The 25,955-nt window shown below is 45.7% G+C and overlaps 1 pseudogene; it reads right to left on the bottom strand.

Annotated features, from left to right (window-relative positions):
• Positions 1-23,851: 23,851 nt before the first annotated feature.
• Positions 23,852-24,469, bottom strand: LOC139006269 (transcription cofactor HES-6-like; annotated as a pseudogene).
• Between the last annotated feature and the right edge of the window lie 1,486 nt (positions 24,470-25,955).

Raw genomic sequence — 25,955 nt, 5'->3', positions numbered from 1 at the left:
GCGCCTGGTGCCCCGACCGCAGAGCTAGCGGCTCCTGCGGCCCGAGGCACAGTGATCTTTGCCTTTATATTCACATATTTTCACCAGACATTCATTCAGAGTTTAACAACTTCCCAACTCCTGAGGGAGCTCTAAAGCCTCCCCCAATCTCCTTGAAATGATCAATCACAATACCCAAAGGAGCAGTCTGAGTCCATTCCATAACGTCCGTCCAGTAAGTTCACAGAAAGAAACATATAAACACAGAAAACTAAATGGGCCCGAAAATACAGCCTTCCAACTCCATGGAAGCAACTAGACGATGGCATTACGCCAAACCAGCGGGTGCGACCCACCTCGTCTCAGATTGAGGGGATTCCTACAGACCTTCCGACTCCACAGAAGCAAAACTACACCCCTCCAGATGGAGGGTCGAGGGGTCCCCCGACTCCTCCCGCCCTTGATCACCATGTGCATGCACTAAAGATCATTGAGGGCGAATACAGATTTCAGAAGTGAGCTCACACAGGACAGATACACAACACACAGACACTTACCGCGGCCACGCAGATTCTACAGATGGAGGATCCCTACATAGTCTTGGGAATCCAGGACGAGCCCCCAAATGTTATGCCCAGATCTCAAGATCCCCAAGAAACCAACACCAGGGAGCCAGCCAGTCCGATGCAAAAGCATAAGAATCTGTATTTCAAGCTAGCTTGAGCTCCCCATCCTCCAGACCCGCCGACACAATGGCAAGCCAAGTGGCCAAGAGAGGGAACCCCCGCGTAGAGACGGGCTTTATGCGGGGGGTTGGAGTAAGGGGAGGAGAAAGGACATAGCCCTTACCCTGAGGCAAGATGGAGGGCGTAGCCCTAGCCCTTTCAGAAATCATGTGGGAAGCTTTATCAAATAAGAATTAATAACTACATTCTATTTATATACATATATTTTAAATGTTATAAAAGTCTCAACTTCTAAGGGAGGACAGGACAAAGTTGCTGAATACTTCTTAAGAAAAAGCGGATTAGCCCTAACTGGTTTGGCTCAGTGGATAGAGCGTCGGCCTGCAGACTAAAGGGTCCCAGGTTCGATTCCGGTCAAGGGCATGTACCTTGGTTGCAGGCACATCCCCAGTAGGGGGTGTGCAGGAGGCAGCTGATCGATGTTTCTCTTTCATCGATGTTTCTGACTATCCCTCTCCCTTCCTCTCTGTAAAAAATCAATAAAATACATTTTTAAAAAAACTGGATTATTCAGCAGTGGAATTTTAAAACGGGAGCCCTGACAGACTGCTCTTTAAATAGGCTGGGGGAGGGGACGGCAGCTGTACTCCATAGGTCAAATGTATAAGTTTGCTTACTTTGCTTTTTCAATAAAGATGCCTACTTTAGTTACTTAATAAATTAGCTTTTATAATATAATCAAGGTCTCATATAAATTCAGTTATATGAGAAGCCAATATTTTTTATAAGTAATTAGGTCTAACAAAGGCCAAAGTAAAAATTTGTATATGTACACAATGAGCACTAGCCCAAAAGAATGCTGTTTAAAAGTAAATTTTAAGCTTAATAAAAAGGAGAAATTCTAAAATCTCTTCCGCTACTATTTACAAAGTAAACTAAAAGTTATTATTCAAGCATTAAATCTTACCATTAATAAGACACCATAAGTAAAAAGAGACTTACTTTTACTTGATATGTATGCATTACAGTATTGGCCAGCATCTGAAAAGCAACCAAGTTCATTACTCTGTTTAAAAGAAATAGAAAGGTTTTTTAAAAGAAACTCCCTAAATGTGGCCTTGAAATTACTCTGGGGGGGCGGGGGGGAGAGGAGATTCCCTTCAAATATCTGGAAAACTAAAAATAAAAGTCAATGTATTAGGCCTCAAAAAGAAAAGTAAATAATTTGCATTCTGTGTCCCTAACAAAGCTTATGTCAATATACTCAAAGACTGGTAGCAGAAATTCAATTAGTGTCATTTACTGTCCACACCCAAGGACAAATGAAGTTAGAAAATAAGCCTTATTTCAGACTGATTTAAATTGGCAAATTGAAATAAGTGAATATTCAGGGGAACTTAGTTGTACTAGGCAGGAACCTATTCCTGGAGCATTAACTATTTTTTTTTATGGTTCATTGCATAATAAAGCTGCTTATCATGCAATGAATTCAGACCAAGTCATCCAGACCAGTCATACGTCCGTGCAAAGAATTGAATTAAAAGATATCAAGGCTGCATTGCAGAATTTTCAAAAGCCAAAATATTGTACAGCAAGAAAAAAAAAATTGTCCCCCTTACATGTTAAAACAAAAAAGGGGGCCCTAACCAGTTTGGCTCAGTGGATAGAGCATCGGCCTGCAGACTGAAGGGTCCCAGGTTCGGTTCCGGTCAAGGGCATGTACCTTGGTTGCAGGCACATCCCCAGTAGGGGGTGTGCAGGAGGCAGCTGATTGATGTTTCACTCTCATTGATGTTTCTCACTCTCTATACCTCTCCCTTCCTCTTTGTAAAAAATTAATAAAAATATATTTTAAAAAAATGGGGGAATAGTGGAGCAATCTCCTGTAAGTAAACTACATCAAGCCTTAATTACTTTCAATTTCTTCACTTTAAATTTTTCACTTGTAATGTTGATGGCAAGACACCCATGAAATTACACTGGTGTCAGAATAAGCCAAAGAAAAATAGTTTGGTTAAAAGAAAAGATCCCAAGTCTAGTTTATAGAAGGGTCCCTTTATTAACCTTTGGTTGAGGATATGCTTGTGTATTTCCAGAAAATTCCTCCAAGCCAGTGCAGATTCCTGCAACAATGGATCTGAGAGAGGAACTGACCAGACTACTCCAACCACAGATAGCAATGGCCCCAAGCAACACACTGATGAAACAGAGGAGAAATAGTCCAGAGATGGGGGATGGTAAAGACGCCTTGCCATGCTAGCAGTCATCAGCTGTGCATCGGTGCAGGTTGCCCTGGACAAAGCCAGAGAAAGTCGGACTTGCATTGTCATTGCCCACCATTTGTCCACCATCCAGAACTGGAATATCATTGCTGTCATGTCACAGGGGACAGTGATTTGGAAGAGAATTCAAAGAACTAATGGCCCAGAAAGGAGCTTGCTGCAAACTAGTTCCTTTGATGCCTGGCAGCAATTTTAAAAGACATGAAAGAACTCAATCCTTTTCATTGAATCTAAAAGTCTTAAAAGGACTTAAGCTCTTCAGGCGGCATATATCTTTCAAAATTTATTAAAAAAACAAAAAAGGGGGAGATGTGGAAGCTACCCATTGTCTACACTATCATGAAAGTGCAGCAGGGAACACAGAAGGCTGGTGGACCTTGGGCTTTAGCAAGGGCTAAAAGCTATGTACCAATTGTTCTGTCGAGACAATGGTGGCTCATGGCAATCCCCTCACTTGATCATTTTTTATTGATTACCAAACCTTATCTTTGATATGCTTGTTTACATTCCTAAAGGGCAAATGTGTATTCTAGTAAATAAAAAGCAAAGGGGACCGAAAAGTCAGGGAACCTCTCCACTGGAGAGTAAGGTCTCCGCCTGGCTCCCCCCATGCCTCCTAAATTTATATTTCTTGTCTAGTATATCTGTTTATGTACAGCCCCTTCTCCAGATCCTGAATCCTTGCTGCAAAAAGTTGCAGCAGGTCTCTAGTCTACACTAATAAAAGACAAACATGTAAATTGACCATACCTTTGCTATGCCTTAAGCCACACCCACCAGCCAATCAGAGTGACTGTATGCAAATTAACCCAACCAAGATGGCGGCCGGCAGCCATGGAGCTGGAGCAAGCAGGAGGCTTGGTTGCCCCAATGATGGAGGAAGCCAAGCTTCCCACCTGCTGCGGGCAGCTCTGAGCTCCACTCAAAGCAACAAAATTTCAATTAGAGAAGGTAAATAAACCCCAGATACCTGCTTTCAGCCAGCTGGAGCAAAAAGGAGGCTTCCCTCCTCCCCGCCCTGGCTGGCTCTGAGCTCCTCTCAAGGCTACAAAGTTTCAATTATAGAAGGTAAATAAATCCCAGAATAAATAAAAAAAGAAAAGAAAAAAAGGAGAGGCTGGGAGCTTCTGTCACCGGGGGGTTTGGCCAGCCTGAAAACGGCCCTCAGCCACTCACCCAGACTGGCCAGGCACCCCAGTGGGGACCCCCCACCCTGAAGGGGGTGTGGCCAGCCTGAAAACAGCCATCAGCCCCTCACCCAGGCTGGCCGGGCACCCCAGTTGGGACTCCCACCCTGAAGGGGGTGTGACAAGCCTGCAAACACCCATCAGCCCCTCACCCAGGCTGGCCAGACACCCCAGCTGGACCCCCACCCTGATCCGGGACCCCATTCAAGGCAAACCAGCTGGCCCGCACCCATGCACCACGCCTCTATCCCATGTAATAAAAGGGTAATATGCAAACTGACCCTAACAGCAGAACGACTGGGAATGACTGGTCACTATGACACACACTGACCACCAGGGGTCAATCGCTCAATGCAGGAGTTGCTCCCTGGTGGTCAGTGCGCTCCAAGCCAGGTGACGGCTGCCAGTACAGCAGTGGTGGTGAGAGCTTCTCCCGCCTCCTCAGCAGCACTAAGGATGTCTGACTGCAGCTTAGGCCTGCTCCTCGCTGACAAGTGGACATCCCCAAGGACTGCCGAGCTGCCAGAGGGATGTCTGACTGCCAGCTTGAGCCCGATCCCCCAGGGAGTGGGCCTAAGCCAGCAGGTGGACATCCTCTGAGGGGTCCCAGACTGCAAGAGAGCATAGGCCAGGCTGAGGGACCCCCCCGAGTGCACAAATTTTTGTGCACCGGGCCTCTAGTTTTATTATAAAGCTGAATACAAAAATAATTTTATAGTTTTTGTAACTTTTGTTAAAAGTATTACTAATTCTTAAACATTTTGTTTTTCAGATATAAGTATTTTTAAAGCAATTTGGTAAATTATATATTTCTCTCCCTACCTGTCCCACTGAAATTTAGTAATACTATCTAATAAAAGAGAAACATGGTAATTAGCATATGACTGCTACCTTTCCCATTGGCTAATCAGGGCGATATGCAAATTAACTGCCAGCCAAGATGGCAGTTAACCGCCAACAAAGATGGCGGCTAATTTGCATACACAGGCGCTATGATGGGAGGCAAAAGGGGAAAGACAGAAGAATGGTGGCAGGCAAGAGCTGGGGGCAGGCCCACCCCCCTGCCAGTGATCGCCATCAGAAAGCCCAGCAGGCCAGGCGACACCCCCGGCAGGGGTGCCGGTGATCACCATGGCAATCGGAGGAAGAGAGAGCCGGGGTGTAGGACCACCAGGGCCAGGGGTGCCATCTGGCCTGCAGCCCCCTGATCTGCTATCATGAAGGGAGGGGCGGGCCCCAGGCACAGCCCCCTGATCTGCTATCATGAAGGGAGGGGCGGGGCCACAGGCATGATGGCACCCAGGGCATCCGGTGCAGCTGTGCCTGCAGCCCCGGATCTGCAATGGAGAAGGGAGGGGTGAGGCAGCAGGCATGGCAGCATCCTGGGCACCGGGTGCAGGCCCAGGGTGCAGCCTGCCTGTGGCCCTCTGATCTGCCAGGCGAAGGGAGGGGCGGGGCCACAGGCATGGAGGCACCCAGGGCATCCAGTGCAGCCCCTGCAGCCCCCGGATCTGCAATGGAGAAGGGAGGGGAATGGGCAGCAGGCATGGCAGCATCCTGGGCACCGGGTGCAGGCCCAGGGTGCAGCCTGCCTGCAGCCCCCTGATCTGCTATTGTGAAGGGAAGGGCGGGGCCACAAGCATGTCGGCACCCAGGGCATCCGGTGCAGCCGTGCCTGTGGCCCCTGGATATGTGATCATGAAGGGAGGGGCGGGGCAGCAGGCATGGCAGCACCCTGAGCACCAGGTGCAGGCCCAGGATGCAGCCTGCCTGCAGCCATCTGATCTGCAATCGCGAAGGGAGGGGCGGGGCCACAGGCATGGCGACACCCAGGGGACTGGGTACTGAGGTGCCTGTGGTCCCCTGATCTGAGATCAGGAAGTGAGGGGCGGGGCCACAGGCAGGGGAGATTGGGGCTGGTGGGGCGACCCCAGAGGTCAGCCAGCACTCAGCCCCCAACCGGCTCTCCCTGAGAGTCTGGATTGGAGGGCGCTCTCCCTGGGAACCCGGAAATCCACCTCCCAGGGCAACTGCACAGAAACCAAGCCTGGTGAGCCATGGAGAGGGCCACCTACCTGGAGGCCATGCAGCTTTTATAGTTGAAGTCGCCCTAGATGGAGAACTGGGGGTAGCAGGGATCAGAGTTTGCCAAGTCAGCCATGGAACCCCGGGTCCCCGCCGAATGACTAGAGCACATGGACTTCAATGGTCCTCGGTCACCTGCTGAGCAGCAGTCAGCCTGGACCAGGAATCAAACCCAAAACCTGACAGAATGGAACCCAAACCTTTGCTGTGGCAGAGGAGCTCCGACCCACAGCAGGGGCCAGGGCATACCAGAGGGATTTTGTTGAGGGGCCCTGACAGGCAGCACCCTGAGCAGTGGGTTAGAACCTCCTCCTGATACAGCAAGGTTGTGGGTTGGATCCCTGGTCAGGGCACAGACAAGAAGCAACCAAAGAGAGCATAGTAAGTGGAACAACACACTGATGTTTCTCTCGCTCCCTTCCTCTCTCTAAAATAATCAATCAATAAAAATGAAAATAAAAAATAAACCCTCTGGCCCTAACCAGTTTGGCTCAGTGGATAGAGCATCGGCCTGTGGACTGAGGGGTCCCAGGTTCAATTCTGGTCAAGGGCATATACCTTTGTTGCGGGCACATCCCCAGCAAGGGGTGTGCAGGAGGCAGCTGATCGATGTTTCTCTCTCATCGATGTTTCTCACTCTCTATCCCTCTACCTTCCTCTCTGTAAAAATCAATAAAATATATTTTTAAAAAATAAAAATAAACCGTCTGGCTTGCAGAGTTGCTAAAACAGTTAGAAAGCAAAGTCCCATCCCTTCTCGTTCATTCAACAAATACTTCATATGCTCCTTCAATAATCACACTGGGAATGGGTGTTTGTTTGTTTGTTTGTTTTGGTTAATCCTCACCTGAGGACATTTTTGCATTGATTTTTTTTTGTTTATTTTTTTTTTTACAGAGAGTGGAAGGGAGGGAGAAAGACAGAAACTAAAATGAGAGACATCAAATGGTTGTCTCTTGCTGAATCCCCGACCAGGGCCCTGGATTAAGCCGGCAACCCAGGTATATGCCTTCGATTGGAATCCAACCTGGTACCCTTCAGTCTGCTTGCAGAAGCACTATTTACTGAACCAAACCAGCATTTTTTTTTCTTTTTAAGTCCTCCTCTAAGGATATGTTCTTTTCATTGATTCTAGAGAGAGAGGAAGGGAGAGGGAAAGCGAAAGAGAAACATTGATCAGTTGCCCAAGCATTCTGACAGGGATGGAACCCACAACCTGTGTATGTACCCTCACCTGGAATCTAACTCATGACCCTTTGGTGCATCGGAGGACACTCTAACTACTGATCCACACCAACCAGGGCCTGGAGGTACAATGAGTTCCCTCAGGGGGAGTGCTGCTCATCCAGAAGCCGGGCTTATGGCTGGTGAGTGCAGCGGAGGTGGCAGGAACCTCCGTGGCAGCACTAAGGAACAGCGAGCCGAGTGGTAGGGAGCAGCAAGCAGGCGGGCGGTAAGGAGCGAGGGGTCCCAGACTGTGAGAGGGCACAGGCCGGGCTGAGGGATTCCCCCCAACCCCAGTGCACGAATTTCGTGCACCGGGCCTCTAGTCTATATATATAAAAGGCTAATATGCAAAGTGTCCCCTCAGGAGTTCGACTGGGAGACCAGGAGTTTAATTGCTCACTATGACGTGCACTGACCACCAGGGGGCAGCTTGGAACGAAGGAAGGCCCTGGCCGGCAGTCGCAGCTGGGGAAGGAAGGGCACAACTGGCAGCTGCAGCCAGGGAAGGAAGGCCAGCAGTTGGGAAGAAAGCCTCAGTGGGCAGCCAGAAGGCCCCAATCGACCCTGATTGCTGGCCAGGCTTAGGGACCCTACCCATGCACAAATTTCATGCACCAAGCCTCTAGTTCTTAATAAATAGCAATACATTTCTTTACATGAATTCAATAAGACCTGTTTCCAATTATAGCTATATTAACCAAGATAAAAACTAATAATAGGACTGCTTATAGCAGCCATGCCTTTGTCACCTTTTGCAGGACTTGGTCCATCCAGCATTCTAAGGGAATCTCTTACAATTCACACGGGCAGGCCATTATCGAACATGCCCATTCAACATTAAAGAGCATACTAGTAAAACAAAAAAGGGGGAATATGGAACTCAAGGACCCAATGAATTATTAACATGGAGGAGAGGATATGCGTGTGTTTCTACCCCCACAGGGCCACTGTGGATTCCAACTTGTCGGATTAAACCCTATGGCATGGCACGGTGACTGCCAGAACTCCTCTGGCCACTATAGTATAACTTTTACTAATAATCTTAATGACAATAGTCTGATTTGCACCACTCACCCCTATGTCTTTGTTATGGGCCCCAAACTACTAATAAACCATAGTTCATCTTTTCTAGTACAGGTTGAAGAAGGAGCTTATTTTACATCCTGTATTACCACCCAGAACATTACTTCATTGAACATCAACACTATTATGGTACTTAGAAAACAAGCAGAAATCCTAATACCTGTTAATCTCACCAGGAAATGGCAAGGCTCATCAGCTATCGAAGTCTTAGAAAAATCATTGAGCTAATTATTGCCCAAAAGATTTTTGAGAATGTTCATTACAGCCATCATCTTGGCTGCTGTTATTCTTACTACTGCCAGCATCGCTGTGGTGGCCCTTTCTGAGTCTGTGCAGACTGCCACACTGTAGACAATATGGCCTATAATGTAACTAGGGAATTCACTATACAACAGGACATAGATGAAAAAAAATATTAGCTAGACTACAGGCGATAGAGGCAGCTATTGAATATCTAGGGGAAAGACAGGACGCTATAGCATACAGGCAATGCTTAATTGTGATTGGGAGCATAAGCACATATGTATCACCCCTTAAAATGGAACAATAGTCACCATCAGTGGATTGACATTAAAAAGCATCTATGGGGGGACAACAAAGATGGCGGCATAGGTAAACACCTGTACTTGCTGCCTCTCACAACCACATCAAAACTACAACTAAAAAAGAAAACAAATATCATCCAGAAACACGGGAAAGCTGGCTGAGTGGAAGTTCTACAACTAGAAGGAAAGAAAAAAGGGCATTGAGACTGGTAGGAGGTATGGAGGTGTGGAGTTGCGGAGGTGCAGAGGTGCGGAGGCATGCGTGAAATGGGCTGGCAAATGGGTGTACTGTTGTTTTTTTTTTCAATTGGGAGGGAGATACAAGCTCCTGATTGCTCTGAACTCCAGTTCCGGGCAAGACTCTGGGGACCCAGACTCATACAGGGAGAAACTGGACTGTCTGGCATTGGGCTGGAATGCGAGGGCGGCTTTCTCTGAGAGGTGCTTGCAACAATAATTGTTCCTGCACAGGGCCGCTGGACACAAAGACCCGGGGACCTCTCCAGTGCAGGGCTGACTGGCAGCCATTGCTGTTTGCTCCACCCTGGTGATTCCCTGAGACCCCGCCCCACCCAGTTTACAACCCCACCCAAGCTGTGCACATGGCTTTTGCATATGAATGGCCTGTCCTTTTGTAGCCTAAAACCTAACAAACTGCAGCTGGGTCAGAGAGCTCCAAAGCTTCCAAAAGAAGGCTCAAGGCCTGGCAGCAGCAGCCTGCCTTGCTTCACAGCTGGGTGTCATATGGGCACTTCCAAACCCCAAACAAAGAGGAGGAATCTGCAGATCTTTCTGTACCTCCTGCTGGGTGGCCTCAGGCAGTGGCTGACTTTGCACTTCCTTGGAGATCCAAGAGCCATTGTACCCAGTGGTCAGTTTGAGACCATACCAGATTACATCTCTTCACATCTCTTCACACTTGAGTGTGTCAGACTCAGTGAGCACCAAAGCCCCACTGAAGCAAGTCCTGCCTCATAAGGGTGTCTCAAGCACAGCAGTTCTTTCATTGTAGACACAGCAGGTTCTCACAGCCAATTGGCCTGGAGGTCAATTCCTCCCAGTGATACCAACAGCAATCAAGGCTTACCTACAACAGGATTGTGCACACAGCCCACAAAGGAGTGCACTGAGTGTCCACCTCAGGTGATTGGGGAGGCTGAGCCACTGAGCCCTATAGGAAACCTACCACACAAGGCCACTTTATCAAAACAGGGAAGCAGCCAAAATGCGGAGTCAAAGAAACATGTCACAAATGAAAGAAATGGATGAAAACAAGCTACTGGATATAGAGTTCAAAACCACGATTATAACGTTACTCAAGAATCTTGTAGAAACCTCCAAGAAATTTAGTGAAACCTTCAAGGATATGAAAAAGGACCAATTAGAAATTAAGCATACACTGACTGAAATAAATTATAATATACAGAAATCCAACATCAAACTAGAGCAGTGATGGCGAACCTATGAACACATTTTTTTTGGTTGATTTTACTTTGTTAAATGGCATTTAAATATATAAAATAAATATCAAAAATATAAATCTTTGTTTTAATATGGTTGCAAATGTCAAAAAATTTCTATATGTGACACGGCACCAGAGTTAAGTTAGGGTTTTTCAAAATGCTGACACGCTGAGCTCAAAAGGTTCTCCATCACTGAACTAGAGGATCCCAAGAATCAAGGCAAAGTTTTGAAATACAAAGAAGCAAAAAACACCCAACCAGAAAAGCAAAAGGAAAGAAGAATCCAAAAATATGAAGATAATGCAAGGAGCCTCTGGGACAACTTCAAGCGTACCAAAATCCGAATTATGAGGGGGTGCCAGAAGAAGAGAGAGAGCGAGATATTAAAAACCTATTTGAAGAAATAATGACAAAAAAACTTCCCCTACCTGGTGAAAGAAATAGACTTACAAGTCCAGGAAGCACAGAGAACCCCAAACAAGAGGAATCCAAAGAGGACCACACCAAGACACATCATAATTAAAATGCCAAGAGCAAAAGACAAAGAGAGAATCTTAAAAGCAGCAAGAGAAAAACAGTTAGTTACCTACAAGGGAGTACCCATACGTCTGTCAGCTGATTTCTCAGCAGAAACGATGCAGGCCACAAGGGAGTGGGAAGAAATATTCAAAGTGATGAATAGCAAGAACCTATAACCAAGATTACTCTACCCAGTAAAGCTATCATTTAGAATTGAAGGTCAGATAAAGAGCTTCACAGACAAGAAAAAAAATGCTAAAGGAGTTCATTACCACCGAACCAGCATTATATGAAATGCTGAAGGGTAAGAAGAGGAAGAAGAAAAAGGTAAAGATAAAAATTATGAACAAAATCACAACAAATACATATCTATTAACAAGTGAATCTAAAAACCAAGTGAATAAAAAAATCTGATGAACAGAATAAACTGGTTAATATAATAGAATCAGGGGCATAGAAAGGGAGTGGACTGACAATTCTTGGGGGGAAGGGGGTGTTCAGGGTGAGGGAAGAGATTGGACAAAAATCTTACACCTATGGACGAGGACAGTGGGGGAGTAGTAAGGGCATGGTGTTGGGTGGGGTGGGAACTGGGTGGAGGGGAGCAATGGGGGTGAAAAAGAGGAACAACTGTAATAATCTGAACAATAAAGATTTATTAAAAATATATTTAAATTTTTAAAAAAAAATCTATGGGGAGTCTTTCATGATAACCTTATTGAAGAAGTAAACATGTTGCAAATGCAAACTAGAGAGTCCTTACTTGCTATCAATAAACATGGAAAACAGACTACTGCTTGGAATACAGTAAAGGAGCATTTGGAGTGGATAGACCATACCACATAGTTTCCCAAAATCAATTCGTACCTGATTGGACTAACCATTGCTGTCATTGTAATTTTCTTTGTTTTTCTTATAGTCTACAAAATCAGAACTCAATCAGTGAATGTGCTTTGTGGACCCAGACATTCCAAAGCAGAAAGTTTTTCACCTTCCTCTGTTTTCTACAGCCAGTGAAACAAAAAGAGGGCAGATGTGGGGAAGCATGGGACTTGGTTGGAAAGTCTCTAAGGAGGATTCTCCGAAAGATCGGGGGCCTCTTAGGGGGACCTTGCTGAAGGCAGTAGCCCCTACCTTGACTTTTCCAAACAAGTCCGACACCTGGGTGTTTTACTGGAATCTCTATGTTTAGTCTTTTAGACCCGACCTTGTAGAAGCATGTGCTTTCTCAAGTAGACTTACCCTGCTGATCGTCTCTAGAGTTAATTTTAGTTCAAACTGTTGTTAAAATAAAAGCCTAAGGAGGCAGGCAATCGTTACTGTTTGGGTTCCTAAAGCCAAACAAGACCCTTAGCCTTCTCTTTCACAGAAACATGTGTCAGAGTAATCCATTCATCCGCCGCTCAGGGTCTGCTGGTCAGACCTACGCAAGTTCAGTTTGAATAATATTATTATATTTAAAATCTTTTTTTTCTTGAAATATTTATGTTTATTGCATGTTATATTATTATATTTAAAATTGTTTATCTGGAGATATTAATGTTTATTGCATGTAACATTATTATATTCAAATTTTTTTCTTGAAATATTAATATTTATTGCATGTAAATGGCTAATTATTTTGTATGTATAATCTGGTAATAGATTTAGTTTGTATATTGTAACAAAAAATATAATAAAGTGTTAAAAAAAGAAAAAAACAAAACAACAACAACAAAAAAAGAAAACAAAATTCCTAGAATTGTATTTTCACCATTAGGCTGAGACCTGCCATATTTAATTGGGTGTGACAGCTATATCCTCATTTGCATCTGTACTAATTAATCAGAGTTGCTCCAAAACAACCAATCAGAACATGTGATTCTGATGAATCAGGACCGTGTTATTTGGACCAATAAAACTGTGTAGATATGGATTTTTCATTTGCATAAAAATGGACCTATCAGCCCTGCTGGCCAGGCTCAATGGTTGAGCATTGACCTATGAACCAGGTGGTCACAGTGCGATTCTGGTTAGGTCATAGGTAGGCTTGATGCCCATTGTGGGGCGTGCAGGAGGCAACCAATCAATGATTCTGTCTCATCATTGATGTTTTTATCTCTCTCTTTTCCTTCCTCTTTGAAATTAATAAAATATAATTTTTATAAATGGACCAATCAGGGGACTAGTGCAGGCAATTTATGTTGTAGTCCTTCCCTTTTTTTCAGGGGTAGCAAAATTTCAGTTGTTTCTGGAGACTGCATTTCCCTGGTTAGCAAACTGTTTACCTGAATAAAGTTTCTCTTTACAGCACCCAAATTGGAGAACTTTTGGCAATGGATTGGTGACAGGGACCTTTTGTTGACATCTGTAAAATTAACAAGCAGTGAATGGAGCCCTGATTAACATTAGTGGACAATTTGCATGGTGTGATATTCCTACCACAGTGGTTTTAGGCTACTAAGGTGACATCACTGAAGGTGGGTGAGAGGGGAGCCTTGCAACCCAGTATCATAAGGCATTTCCACTGGCAGATCCAAGAGCAGCAAAAAGATTTAGGGCGCAGGCAAAAGTAAAATAATTAGGAATGGATGAGTTTTGAGTATTTGTTCCTTTTGTTTTTAATACAAAAGTTCTATGATTTAATATTAGTAATGACCGTGCCTGGAAAATTGCTTGCCAAATTTCTGATGGTGTGTCTTTTGACTTTCAGGAAACAGAGTAAGAGATTGTAAGCAGCACCCACACATCAATATCACTGAACTTGTTTACCTGTTTTCCTGATGACAGACATGGACTGAATTCAGTTTTTACCTATTATCAATAAAACTGTTATGGGCATTACTGTATAGTTCTTTGCATAAATGTATGCTTTCATTTCTGTTTGGTAGGTACATAAATTTGCTGGATGATAGGATAGGTGTATGTTTAATTTTTTTTTAAAGAAATCAAGACCTTTTGCTAAATTGAAAATACCATTTTACACTCCCATAAAAAGTGTGAGATTTTTATTTATTTTAATTTAATTGTAGAATGTGTGATATTCATAGTTAAAATAAAAAACAAACCTTGAAAATTATCTTTCTCATATACTGTGATCATGGATTAAAAGAATTAACATCATAAAAATGTCTAAATCAATCTGCAGATTCAATGCAATCCCTATCAAAATACCAATGGCATTTTCACAGAACTAGAACAAATAATCCTAAAACTTATATTATAGAATACCCCTGAAACCTATATAATTTTATTAACCAATGTCACCCCAATAAATTCAATTTAAAAATGCTAATATATATGTGGAACCACAAGATATCCCAAATAGCCAAAACAATTTTTTAAGAAAGAAGAACAAAGCTGTTACCATTATCAAACCATAAGTCTAAGGTAATCAAAACAGCATGGTACTGGCATAAAACAGACACAAGGGAACAAAACAGAGGACCCAGAAATAAACCAATGCCTATATGGTCAATTAATCTATGACAAAGCAGGCATAAATATACAATGGGTTAAAGGCACTCTATTCCATAAGTGGTTTTGGAAAACTGGTAAGATATATGCAAAATAATAAAATGAATCCCTTTCTTTCAACATACGCAAGAATAAACTCAAAATGAATTAAAGACTTAAATGTATGACCTAAACCATAAAACTTGTAGAAAACAAAACATAGATAGGTATTAGACTTTGTGACATTGTTCTTAGTAATAGTAATATATTGTTCTTAGTAATCTGCTCTGGCAATGGAAACAAAAGAAAAATAAATCAGTAGGACTACGTACACCTAAAGGGTTTTGCACACTGTGAAAACTATTAACAAAATGAGAAGACAACCTATTGAATGAGAGAAGATATTTTCCATGATACATCTGATAAGGGGTTAAAATCCAAAATTTATTTTAAATTCTTGCAACTTAGCACCAAAAAAACAATCTGATTAAAAAATGAGCAGAGGACTTGAATAGACATACCTCCAAAGAGAAAAGAGAGATGGCCTATCTATAATAATAAAAGAGTAATATGCAAATCAACTGAATGACCAAACAGCAGAATGACTGCTTGGACAACTTTCCAGACGACAATGCTATGACACGCACTGGCACCAGGCCAGCCAAGGCAGGTGCAATTGGTCGGGGGGGTGGGCAGCCACTGCCCGATGATCGCCCTACAGAGGGAGGCCCAGACCACTGGCCAGCAGGACAATTGATGCGGGGTGGGGGTGGGGGGGTGCGTGCTCTGTGATTGCCCCAAAGAGTGCGGTGCTGGGGCAAGGCCTCCCTTTGTGTGCCGATGGATCATGGAGCCCCAGCCAGGTGGGCAGGGCCTTCGTCTGTGCGGTGATCAATTGCAGAACCCTGGCTGGGTGGGTGGGGCCTCCCTCTGCTGGGCAATTGATCACAGAGCCCCGTAATCGATTGCCCCAAAGACAGAGGCACAAGCCACCTGGCCGGTGGTCACAGAGGGAGGCCCAGGCCAGCCAAGAGACCTCACCCCATGCCTGTCGCCCACAGAGAGAGGTGACTAGTGTTGGGGGTGGGGCAGCACCGCAAAGATGGCAAGCAGTGGCAGCGATGGGGGTGGGGCCAGCTGCTGGTAGCCGGGGAAAGAAAAGCCCCAATAGGCCCTGATTGCTGACCAGGCCTAGGGACCCTACCCGAGGGGTCCTGGATTGCGAGAGGGCACAGGCACGAATTTTGTGCACCGGGCCTCTAGTCTAATCTAATAAAACAGAAACATGCAAATTGACCGCACCTATGCTATGCCCCAAACCACGCCCACCAGCCAATCAGAGCGACTATATGCAAATTAACCCAACTAAGATGGTGGATAGCAGCCACAAAGCTGGAGCAAGCAGGAGGCTTGGTTGCCCCGGCGATGGAGAAAGCCAAGCTTCCTGCCTGACCTGGCCGGCTGTGGCCTCCGCTCAAGGCAACAAAGTTTCAATTATAGAAGATAAATAATTCCCAGATACCTGCTTCCAGCCAGCCTTCACTGGGAGCTTGGATGGCTGGGGGCTGTGGCCAGCCTGCAAACAGCCATCATCCCCTCACCCAGGATGGCCACACCCTCATGGGGTGAGGGTCCCCGCTGAGGGGATTGGCCAGCCTGCAAACAGCCAGACTGCAAATCAGCCCCTCACCCAGACTAGCCAGGCACTCCAGCAGGACTCCCCCACCCTGAATGGTGTGTGGCCAGCCTGAAAATGGCCCTCAGCCCCCCACCCAGGCTGGCCAGGCACCCCAGTAGGGACCCCCACCCTGAAGGGGCTGTGGTGAGTCTGCAAACAGCCATCAGCCCCTCACCCAGGCTGGCCAGGCACCCCAGCAGGACTCCCCAACTCTGAATGGTGTGTGGCCAGCCTGAAAATGGCCCTCAGTCCCCAACCCAGGCTGGCCAGGCACCCCAGTGGGGACCCCCACACTGAAGGGGCTGTGGTCAGCCTGCAAACAGCCATCAGCCCCTCACCTAGGCTGGCCAGGCACCCCAGCGGGGATCCCCACACTGAAGGGGCTGTGGCCAACCTGCAAACAGCCATCAGCCACTCACCCAGGCTGGCCAGGCATCCCAACAGGGACCCCCACGCTGAAGGGGCTGTGGCCAGCTGGCAAACACCCATCAGCCCCTCACCCAGGCTGGCCACACCCTCATGGGGTGAGGGTCCCAGCTGGGGGGCTTAGCCAGCCTGCAAACAGCCATCAGCCCCTCACCCAGGCTGGCCAGGCACCCCAGTTGGGACTCCCACCCTGAAGGGGGTGTGACAAGCCTGCAAACACCCATCAGCCCCTCACCCAGGCTGGCCAGACACCCCAGCAGGACCCCCACTCTGATCTGGGACACCCTTCAGGGCAAACCAGCCGGCCCCCACCTGTGCACCAGGCCTCTATCCTATATAATAAAAGGGTAATATGCAAATTGACCCTAACAGTAGAACGACTGGGAATGACTGGTCACCATGACACACACTGACCACCAGGGGGCAGACGCTCAATGCAGGAGCTACTCCCTGGTGGTCTGTGCGCTCCCACAGGGGGAGCTCTGCTTAGCCACAAGCCAGGCTGACGACTGCCAGTACAGCGGTGTTGGTGGGAGTCTCTCCCACCTCCTCAGCAGTGCTAAGGATGTTCGACTGCAGCTTAGGCCTGCTCCCCGCTGGCAAGTGGACATCCCCCGAGGGCTGCCGGACTGCCAGAGGGATGTCTGACTGCCAGCTTAGGCCCAATCCCCCAGGGAGCGGGCCTAAGCCAGCAGGTGGACATTCCCCGAGGGGTCCCAGACTGTGAGAGGGCACAGGCCGGGCTGAGGGACCCCGTGAGTGCACAAATTTTTGTGCACTGGGTCTCTAGTCTATATAATAAAAGCCTAAGCGAACCCTGGCTGTTTTGGCTCAGTGGATGAGGTGTCGGCCTGCGGACTGAAGGGTCCCACGTTTGATTCCAGTCAGGGGCACATGCCCTGGTTGTGGGCTCCATCTCCAGGGGGGGTCTGCAGGAGGCAGCCAATCAATGATTCTCTCTCATCATTGATGTTTCTAACTCTCTCCCCTCTCCCTTCCTCTCTGAAATCAATAAAAATATTTTAAAAAAGAAAAGGAAAAAAGCCTAAGAGACCATTATGGTGGAACAACCAGAACGACCGGTCACTATGAAGTGCACTGACCACCAGGGGGCAGACACTCAATGCAGGAGCTGCCCCCTGGTGGTCAGTTCACTCCCACAGCGGGAGCGCTGCTCAGCCAGAAGCCGGGCTCATGGCTGGTGAGCACAGCGATGGTGGCAGGAACCACTCCCACCTCCACGGCAACCCTAAGGAGCATCAAGCTGAGCGGTAAGGAGCAGTGAGCAGGAGGGCGGTAAGGAGCAAGGGGTCCCAGACATCCCCCGAGGGGTTCCAGACTGCGAGAGGGCACAGGCTGAGCTGAGAAACACCCCTGCCCCCAGTGCACGAAATCATGCACCAGGCCTCTTAGTAAACATAAAAAGATGCTCAACGTCACTAATCATTAGGGAAATGCAAATTAAAACCACAATGAGATATCATGTCCAACTTGTCAGAATGACTATTATTAATAAATCAAAAAATAACAACTGAAAATATATGTTGTTTTTACTGGTATACAATTGCAGAAAGTTTTAAATACCCAAGAAATAGCCCTGACCGGTTTGGCTCAGCGGCTAGAGCGTCGGCCTGTGGACTAAAAGGTCCCAGGTTTGATTCCGGTCAAGGGCAACTACGTTGGTTGCAGGCACATCCCAGTGAGGGGTGTGCAGGAGGAAGCTGATTGATGTTTCTCTCATTGATGTTTCTCTCATTGATGTTTCTCTCTATCCCTCTTCCTTCCTCTCTGTAAAAAAATCAATAAAATATATATATTTTAAAAAAGATCCAAGAAAAGAAAAACAGTGATTGCCTGCAGTGAAGCTAGGTACAGAGTATGCCCTGAGCAAATGAGAAACATGAATGAAAGGATAATTTTCTTTTTCTTAATTTTGTAAAAATTTATTTGTCAATTATAATTGACATAAATATTATATTGGTTTCTAGTGTAGAAGATAGTGATGTGGAGAAAAGGGAACCCTCATATACTTTTGGTAGGAATGTAAATTGGTGTAGCCACTATGGAAAGTAGTATGGAGTTTCCTCAAAAAATTAAAAATAGAACTATTGAAACGGAATTTTTGGATCAGAACACATGGTATTCCTCTGGGCAGACTGATTCCCGGGCTTTTTGTCTGTGGGAATCGAAGAATGAAAACCTCAAATGGAAGGTGGTATAGCAAAGGTGAAAATTTATTGAGGAACAAGTACAGACTCCCACGTGGGGATAGGGAAAGAGTCCCACTGAGTTACTTTTCCCTATGGCTTATAAAGGCTATGGATCCTGGTGCCTTGATATCCCCTCTGATTGGTCACTATATCCTTGGACTGGTTTATAGTAACTTCTGAGCTCAAAGGTCCCCTCCTTTCTTATTGTTTTCCTATTCCCTTTGGGCTTTTTCTCCTTTTGGATGAGGGGCTTCCTTCCCTTTATTTTATAAATATAAACCTTCTGCTGTTCCCAGCTCCCTCATTCTATGGAAATGTACCTGTTGCAGCTTTTCAGCTTCCTTATTCTATGGAAATATACCTTCTGCTACTCTGCAGCCCTGTGTTTCTTCCATGGTCTCCTTAACTTCTAAAATTTCTAAAATTTCCTAAAACTTGTCTTTTTCACCCCTAAAAATTCCTGTTTCACTATCATATGACCCAAATTCCACTTATGGGTATATTCTGAAGGAATATTAAACACTAATTAAAAAAATAAATGCACCCCTGTATTCATTGCAGCATTGTTTAAATAACCAAGACTTGTCCATCAATAGATGATGTATAAACACACATGGAATATAAACAATGGAATGTTATTCAGCCATAGAAAGAATGAAATCTTGCCATTTGCAACAGCATGGATGGAATGATAGGGAATTTTGCTAAGTAAAATAAGTCAGACAGAGAAAGACAAATACCATACGATTTCACTTATATGTGGAATCTAAAAAACAAAATAAATAAACAAACAAAACAGAAACAAACTCACAGATACAGAGAAAAATCTGATGGTTGCCAGATGGAAGGGCAGTTGCCAAGATGGCTGAAAAAGGCAAAAGGGATTAAGAAGTACAATTGCCAGTTATAAAAATAGTTATGGGGATATAAAGTACAGCATAGGAAGTATAGCCATTAATATTGTAATAACTATGTATGGTGTCAAAGGGACACTAGATTTATTGGGGTGATCAGTTTGTAAGTTATATAAAAATCTAATCACTATCTTGTACACCTGAAACTAATATAATATTATATGTCAATTCTAAATGACAAATACTTTTTACAAAATTTTTTTTAAAAAAGAAAATTATCTTCTCACCCCTGTTTTTCATTTGCTCAGGGCCCACTCTGTACCTAGCCTCACTGCAGGTAATCACTGTCATTAGTTTATTGGATTTTTAAAACTATTGTTGCATTTGTATATGAGTAAAAACAAACATATATTTTCATTTCTCCCTTTTTATACAATGCTTTTTAAAAATTGATTTTTAAAGAGTAAGAAAGGGAGAGAGAGAGAGAGAGAGAGACATTGATGTGAGAGTGAAACATTGGTCTTGCCTACATGCCCCTGAAATGGAATTTTTGGACTGGAATCCGGATTCTTTGTCCGCCGGAATCGAAGAATGAATCCACAGACAGAGAGTAGTATAGCAAAGGTGGAGATTTATTGAAGAACAAGTATAGACTCTCAGATGGGGAGAGGGAAAGAGTCCCACAGAATGGACTCCCAGATGGGGAGGGGGAAAGGTTCCCACTGAGTTCTTTTTCCCTATGGCTTATAAGGGCTGCAGATCCTGGTGCCTTGATATCCCCTCTGATTGGTCACTATTCCCTTACACTGGTTATTATAGTAACTCCTAGGCTCAAAGATTGAAACTCATATGGGACATGTGAGGTTCTCCCCCACTCCTTCCTTAATTGTATTCCTATTCCCTTTGGGCTTTCTTCTTCTTCTGGATGAAGGGCTTTCTTCTCTTTATTTTGTAAATTAGACCATTTGTTGTTCCCAGCTCCCTCATTCTATGGAAATGTACCTGTTGCAGCTTTTCAGCTTCCCTATTCTATGGAAATATACCTTCTGCTGCTCTGTAGCCCTGTACTTCCTCCATGGTCCCCTTAATTTCCAAAATTTCTAAAATTTCCTAAACCTGTCCTATTTTAGCCCTAAAATTCCTATTTCACCCCCTACTGGGTATCAAGCCCCAAATCTGAGCATATGCCCTGCCTTGGAATCAAATTGGCAGCCCTTCAGTGCAGGGGATGATGCCCAACCAACTGAGCCAAACTGGCCAGGGCTCGAAATGTTTTTTTGTTTGTTTGTTTGTTTGTTTTATATTAATTGTTTTATTGCTTAAAGTATTACAAAGAGTATTACATATGTCTTCTTTTTTTCCTGCCCTTAATAATCCCCCGGCCTCCCCACGCCTCCCCCCCCCCCCCCCCAGTGTCTTATGTCCATTGGTTATGCTTATATGTGTTTTGTCCAGATTTCAAGACCCCACACAGAACCACCAGGGAGCGCCGAGTCCGATGCAAAAGCATAGAGTCTTTTATTCAGGCTAGCTTGGGCCCCCTCTGCCTCCATTACTGGATGTGAGAGAGAGCCCAGAGTCCCAAGAGAACAAAGAATTTATAGGGCTTGGGGTCGGGGGGTGGGGGCACACTCGGACCACTGATTTGGCCAATTCTAGTTGGTGAGTGAGGGCCAGGGGCTAGTGATGCAAGGGCAGGGTGCAGTTAGGGTCTGGTTACACAAAGACAGGGGGGTGTTCAGCATACTTTCAGCCTTGAGTTTGTTTTCCCTTGCATTCCCATTGGCTGAGATAAGGGCAGGCTGAGTAACTGATACATTCTATGGCTTTTGCTGGAAGAGGAGATAGGAACACAGCTATCAGTCCTGTTCTGTCCTTTCATTCTCCCCTTGTCTTGGAAATTCCGGCTCAATCATGAGACGGACTGCATTTCTATTTCACCTTCCGTCGCTAGAGGCCTGTACTGGGCTTGCAAAACCATCAACTGGACTACCCCATGCGCTGTTTGACAAATCGGACTAGTCTGTTAATAATGCAAGGGCCGAAAGTCAAGAGCATTAGGAGGATTACAAGGGGTCCCACGAGGTCTGCTGTCTTCTTCAGGGTGATCTGCAGCGGGTGTGTCTGGTTAGAGGTCACCTTCCACTCAGGCTCCCTGCTGTCCTGGGCACAGAAGGAGCTGGGCTTGTGACCTGGCAGAGACAAACTATAACAAATAATCTGGTGGAAGGGAAAGAAACCATTTTAGCTTTAACAACTTCTATTGAAATAGGATTTTTCTTCTTAAAAATTCCTCTATGGCTATCAAAAAGCCAAATCAAGATGAATTTATCTACTGTATTCAATTTGGCCTGATGTTTGCATAAACACAACAAAAATGGTAACTGACTACCTTTGCTGGAATTTCATGATTGAATCTTAATGTGCCCCATAGGGCCAGGAAGCCAAGCCATCCAGCCGCCATCAGGCCTGCCTGCAGTATCTGCTGAGTTAGGTGAATCCCTCACCTGTAACAACTCCACCTGGGCCCATGCCCGAGGCTTTAAGGCCCATCTCAGTAGCCCTCCTACTCATTGCGGCCCAGAGTGTGTGGGGGTTCCGCGGGGACACAGAGGTGTCCTTATTGCTCCCCTTCTACTCTAACTGCCAGTGATGGTAGGGCATGGGCCTGACTCTCCAGTACCAGCCATCTTCAGGGCTCCGAAGCAGGATACCAGACTTTTTCTGTGGCACTCTTGTAGGCTTCAAGTCTTCAGAGCTTAGACAGGTCTCTTTAGAACATGATACTCCAGTCAAAGGTTTTCATTAATAAAACCACTATTGGAAACCGGTCTTATTGAATTTATGCAAAGAAATGTATTTCCATGACTTATTAAACATTGCCAAATTTCGGAGGAATTACATAAGGAGAAAAACATACTGACCTGCTCTAAGATTTTCTGATTTTCCTTGCCAGTTCCTTTTCATGGACTCTTCAGAGTTATAACAAAACAGTAATTGCTGGATTTTTTTTTATCAGTCCTCTCTAAGTACTTTGGCATAATTATTTACCCTCTGTTTAGGGAGGCAGAATGTAAATTATTTACTCTCTCTGGCTTATTGGCCTGTACTATTTGATTAATTTCCTTTTAACATTTCTCTTCTCCTTCTTATTATATACATAACCCTTCTAAATTTCATACTTTTAAATTAGCCTTTGAACCTTCTTTCTATGTCCTTTAAAAATGCATAACCATGCCTCAAACCTTCTATTCCAAATAGGCTTTTCCCCAGGTTTCTACAGTTGAGGTTCGTACCACCCCTGACATGGGCATGGTCACGCAGGCCTGCAAGACAGTATACAGGCTGCCAACTGTCAACTGTCTCTCAATAGAGACCAAAATCTGATGGGTATTTTTCTTTGCCCAGTTGGGCACCTGCCCTCTTGGCACCTAGACACCCTTTACTTTTGGGGGTTCACCCCACATAGCCCCCTTCCAGGACAGCTAACACATAGCTATAACAATGTCCCTCAGTGTGGGAGACTGGACATTCGCCAGTTACAGCTACATTTAAACCTGTAAGAGAATTGAAGGTTGATACAATATATTACTACAGTGAAATATAATATTGGCACCATGGCCGATTCAAGCAGGTAAATCTTCTGCTACTAAACATGAGATATGGTAGGGCTATACAAACATTTTAGGTAGGTGACTAAAGTCTACTCTTGACCTTCCCATATAAGGCAAAATTGTCCTTGTCTCTTTGGAGCTATGTCCATGAAGATGCAGGCATCATCTGAGTCTATTATAGAATTTTCTGCAGGCCACTGTCAGGGCCATACATTACAGCCAGTTCTTCTTTCTAGCAAGAAACACAGTCTGTCCAATTTTCTTAAATGCATCCTGGCACAGGACTAAGTTGTTTTGCTGTACACAGGTAGCTTAACCCCTATACAGCTGGGCTTGGACCTCTGCCCAGCAAACTGCAGTCTATAAGTTCAATATGCAGCTTCCAGTTCTCCTAACCCAACAAAGTTTTGGCCAGTCTCTGAGTCAGACTCCTCCTCTCTTGGAGAATTTCAAAGTCCTGATGGCTCCCAGGTCCAGGGAGAGTGCCCTTTTGTTAACCCTTAGGGCCCTGCTTTCTTGCCTTTCTACCAGTTCCCTTTGTGGCAGAGCAGCAACCAGGCCTCTTTCAAGGGAGTGCACTAGAAGGAGATATCAGCCCCTCCTGTGAGCCAGCTGCTCTGCCTAGGGTCTCCCAGGGGCCCGGCCAGAGCATCCCCCAGCAAATCCCGGAAGCCGCTGCACTTTTGCAGTGGTATGGACTCAAGCAGGGGGTTCAGGAGCTGGGCGGTGACGGTGGTGTTGATGGCCTGGCACGTGGATACGAACGTGTACACCTTATGCATGCACTGGATGTAGCCGGCAGCGAAGCACTCGCTGGCTTCTGCCTGCAGCTGCTTGCGCCCGCAAGCCCTGCCCCACAGCACTCCCGCAGCACACGCCACACCGTCAGCTCCAGCACCTCGGCGTTCTCCAGCTTAGCCTGCACCTGCGCCGGCAGGGGCGCCAGGTGGGGGAGGGAGGTGAGGCCAGGCAATGCCCTGACCCCCGTCCACCCGCTCAGCAGCCCCTGGGCACCGGCCCGCCAGCCTCACCTTTGTGCCCGCCAGCAGCTGCTGCAGCTCCTGTAGGCTCTTGTTGATCCACGTGCACCAATTCTTCTCCACCAGGGGCTTCCGCCCCCCCCCCCCCCACGCCTCCCAGCGGTCCTTATTATCTCGGCTCACAGGGTTCCCTCGGGGCGCTAGGGGCGACACCATAACCAGTACCGCCCGGAGTGCCGCGGGCGCGCCCAGCGCCCTTAGCTGCACCGCCGGCAACAGCCCCTGTTCCCCCCACTCTCTCGCTGCTGCTTCTTCTTTCAGGGCCGCAGCGGGCAGCTCAGGCATTCAGCCCCCCTTTCTTTGACCTGGCTCTCAGGGGCTGAGTCTGCCTAGCAAAACAGTTCTAAATCACCAGGGCAGCTGCGGACTTTAGCTTTGTTCCTCCTCCGCTTTTCTCCTGGGAGTTTAGTTGTTTTTAACATATTAGAATTTTTTATTCTTAGAAACCTTAATCCTTTAATGATTACCAAAAGTGAACATTCAGCAATTTTAGATTAATATTTATGAATACATTTTAAATGTACTTTTACTCTTAAGATATATCTAGACCTCTTGTGATAAAACTAAGAACAGGTATTGGTCTAATTTAGCATTGGAAGGGTTAAAAAGAATAAACCAGGGCAGAGAAAGACTAACTGTGCTTACAGTTACTTTTTGTGACCTTGAAGTTCATTGATAAGACCTGTTAGTTCTGCAGCCAGTAGCATAACTGCCAACACTCCCGCTCCCCTTCTCTCAGCCCAGGACGGTTGCTTTTCCTCACAGAGTCGGCCTGGAAAGATAACGGGTGCATAGGGAGATTTCTTGAAGACAGAAAGCCTGGAGATCACCCGAAATCCAGTTACAGATGCTTTCAGAGTCAGGATGAGGGAGGAAGGGAAAGACCAGGTTGTGTCCTCTATGAGGATTCTAATAAACAATTGAAAACAGCAAGTCAAACAAAACACGTCATAGACAGGGTAGGGCCAGTAAATCTCTCCTCCCTGCGGAACTGTAAGCCCTTTGTGTCCACCAAAGAGATAAGAAAACCATGAATAACAAGTTCTTTGAAATTTGCTACCTTGTTAATTTGCTAAGCAAACAGTTAACTTGAAAAGACTTCTCTCTTGCTCTTTTATAAGCAATCTCTGAACTAAGCAATCTTGGAACCTAGCCAGCCTTTGTTAAACTTCGTTGGGTTGCAACCTTATGCCTTTAAATTAATCCTAGACTTTTAAATTTTAACCTGATACAGCAAAATTATACCTCAGAGCAAAGCAATTAAAAGTTCTCTACTGTCTTCCCCTTAAAGCAGGGTTTTTCCTCATGTGTACAGCCTGACAGCACAAAGTAGCTTTCGCTTTACACAGACCAGTTAATGAGCAGCCAAACACTCATATTCACACTCTCTCAGTAGACTAGCCCAGACTGGAGCTGCATCTAGTCCCCCTTCTCTGTAGTAAATTGGCTAGTCCCCCACAAACAAACTTTGTCCCAACCCCATGATGATCGGTGATGAGAGACAGACAAGGGAGGGGGTGACCTGTTTTCACAGATCCTCACTCAGATGCCCGACTGACCGAAGTCGTGGAGCCACACAAAGGAGAGGAGAGGGAAGGTCCCCTCCCTCCACATTCACACACTTTCACCAGATTCATTCAGA

This window comes from Myotis yumanensis, unplaced genomic scaffold, assembly GCF_028538775.1.
Source record: "Myotis yumanensis isolate MYYU_CA2020_CCGP unplaced genomic scaffold, mMyoYum1.0.hap1 SCAF_3, whole genome shotgun sequence".
Classification (NCBI taxonomy): Eukaryota; Metazoa; Chordata; class Mammalia; order Chiroptera; family Vespertilionidae; genus Myotis; species Myotis yumanensis.
The sequence above is the reverse complement of the archived record's forward strand: the minus strand, read 5'-3'. Positions and strand labels throughout refer to the sequence as shown.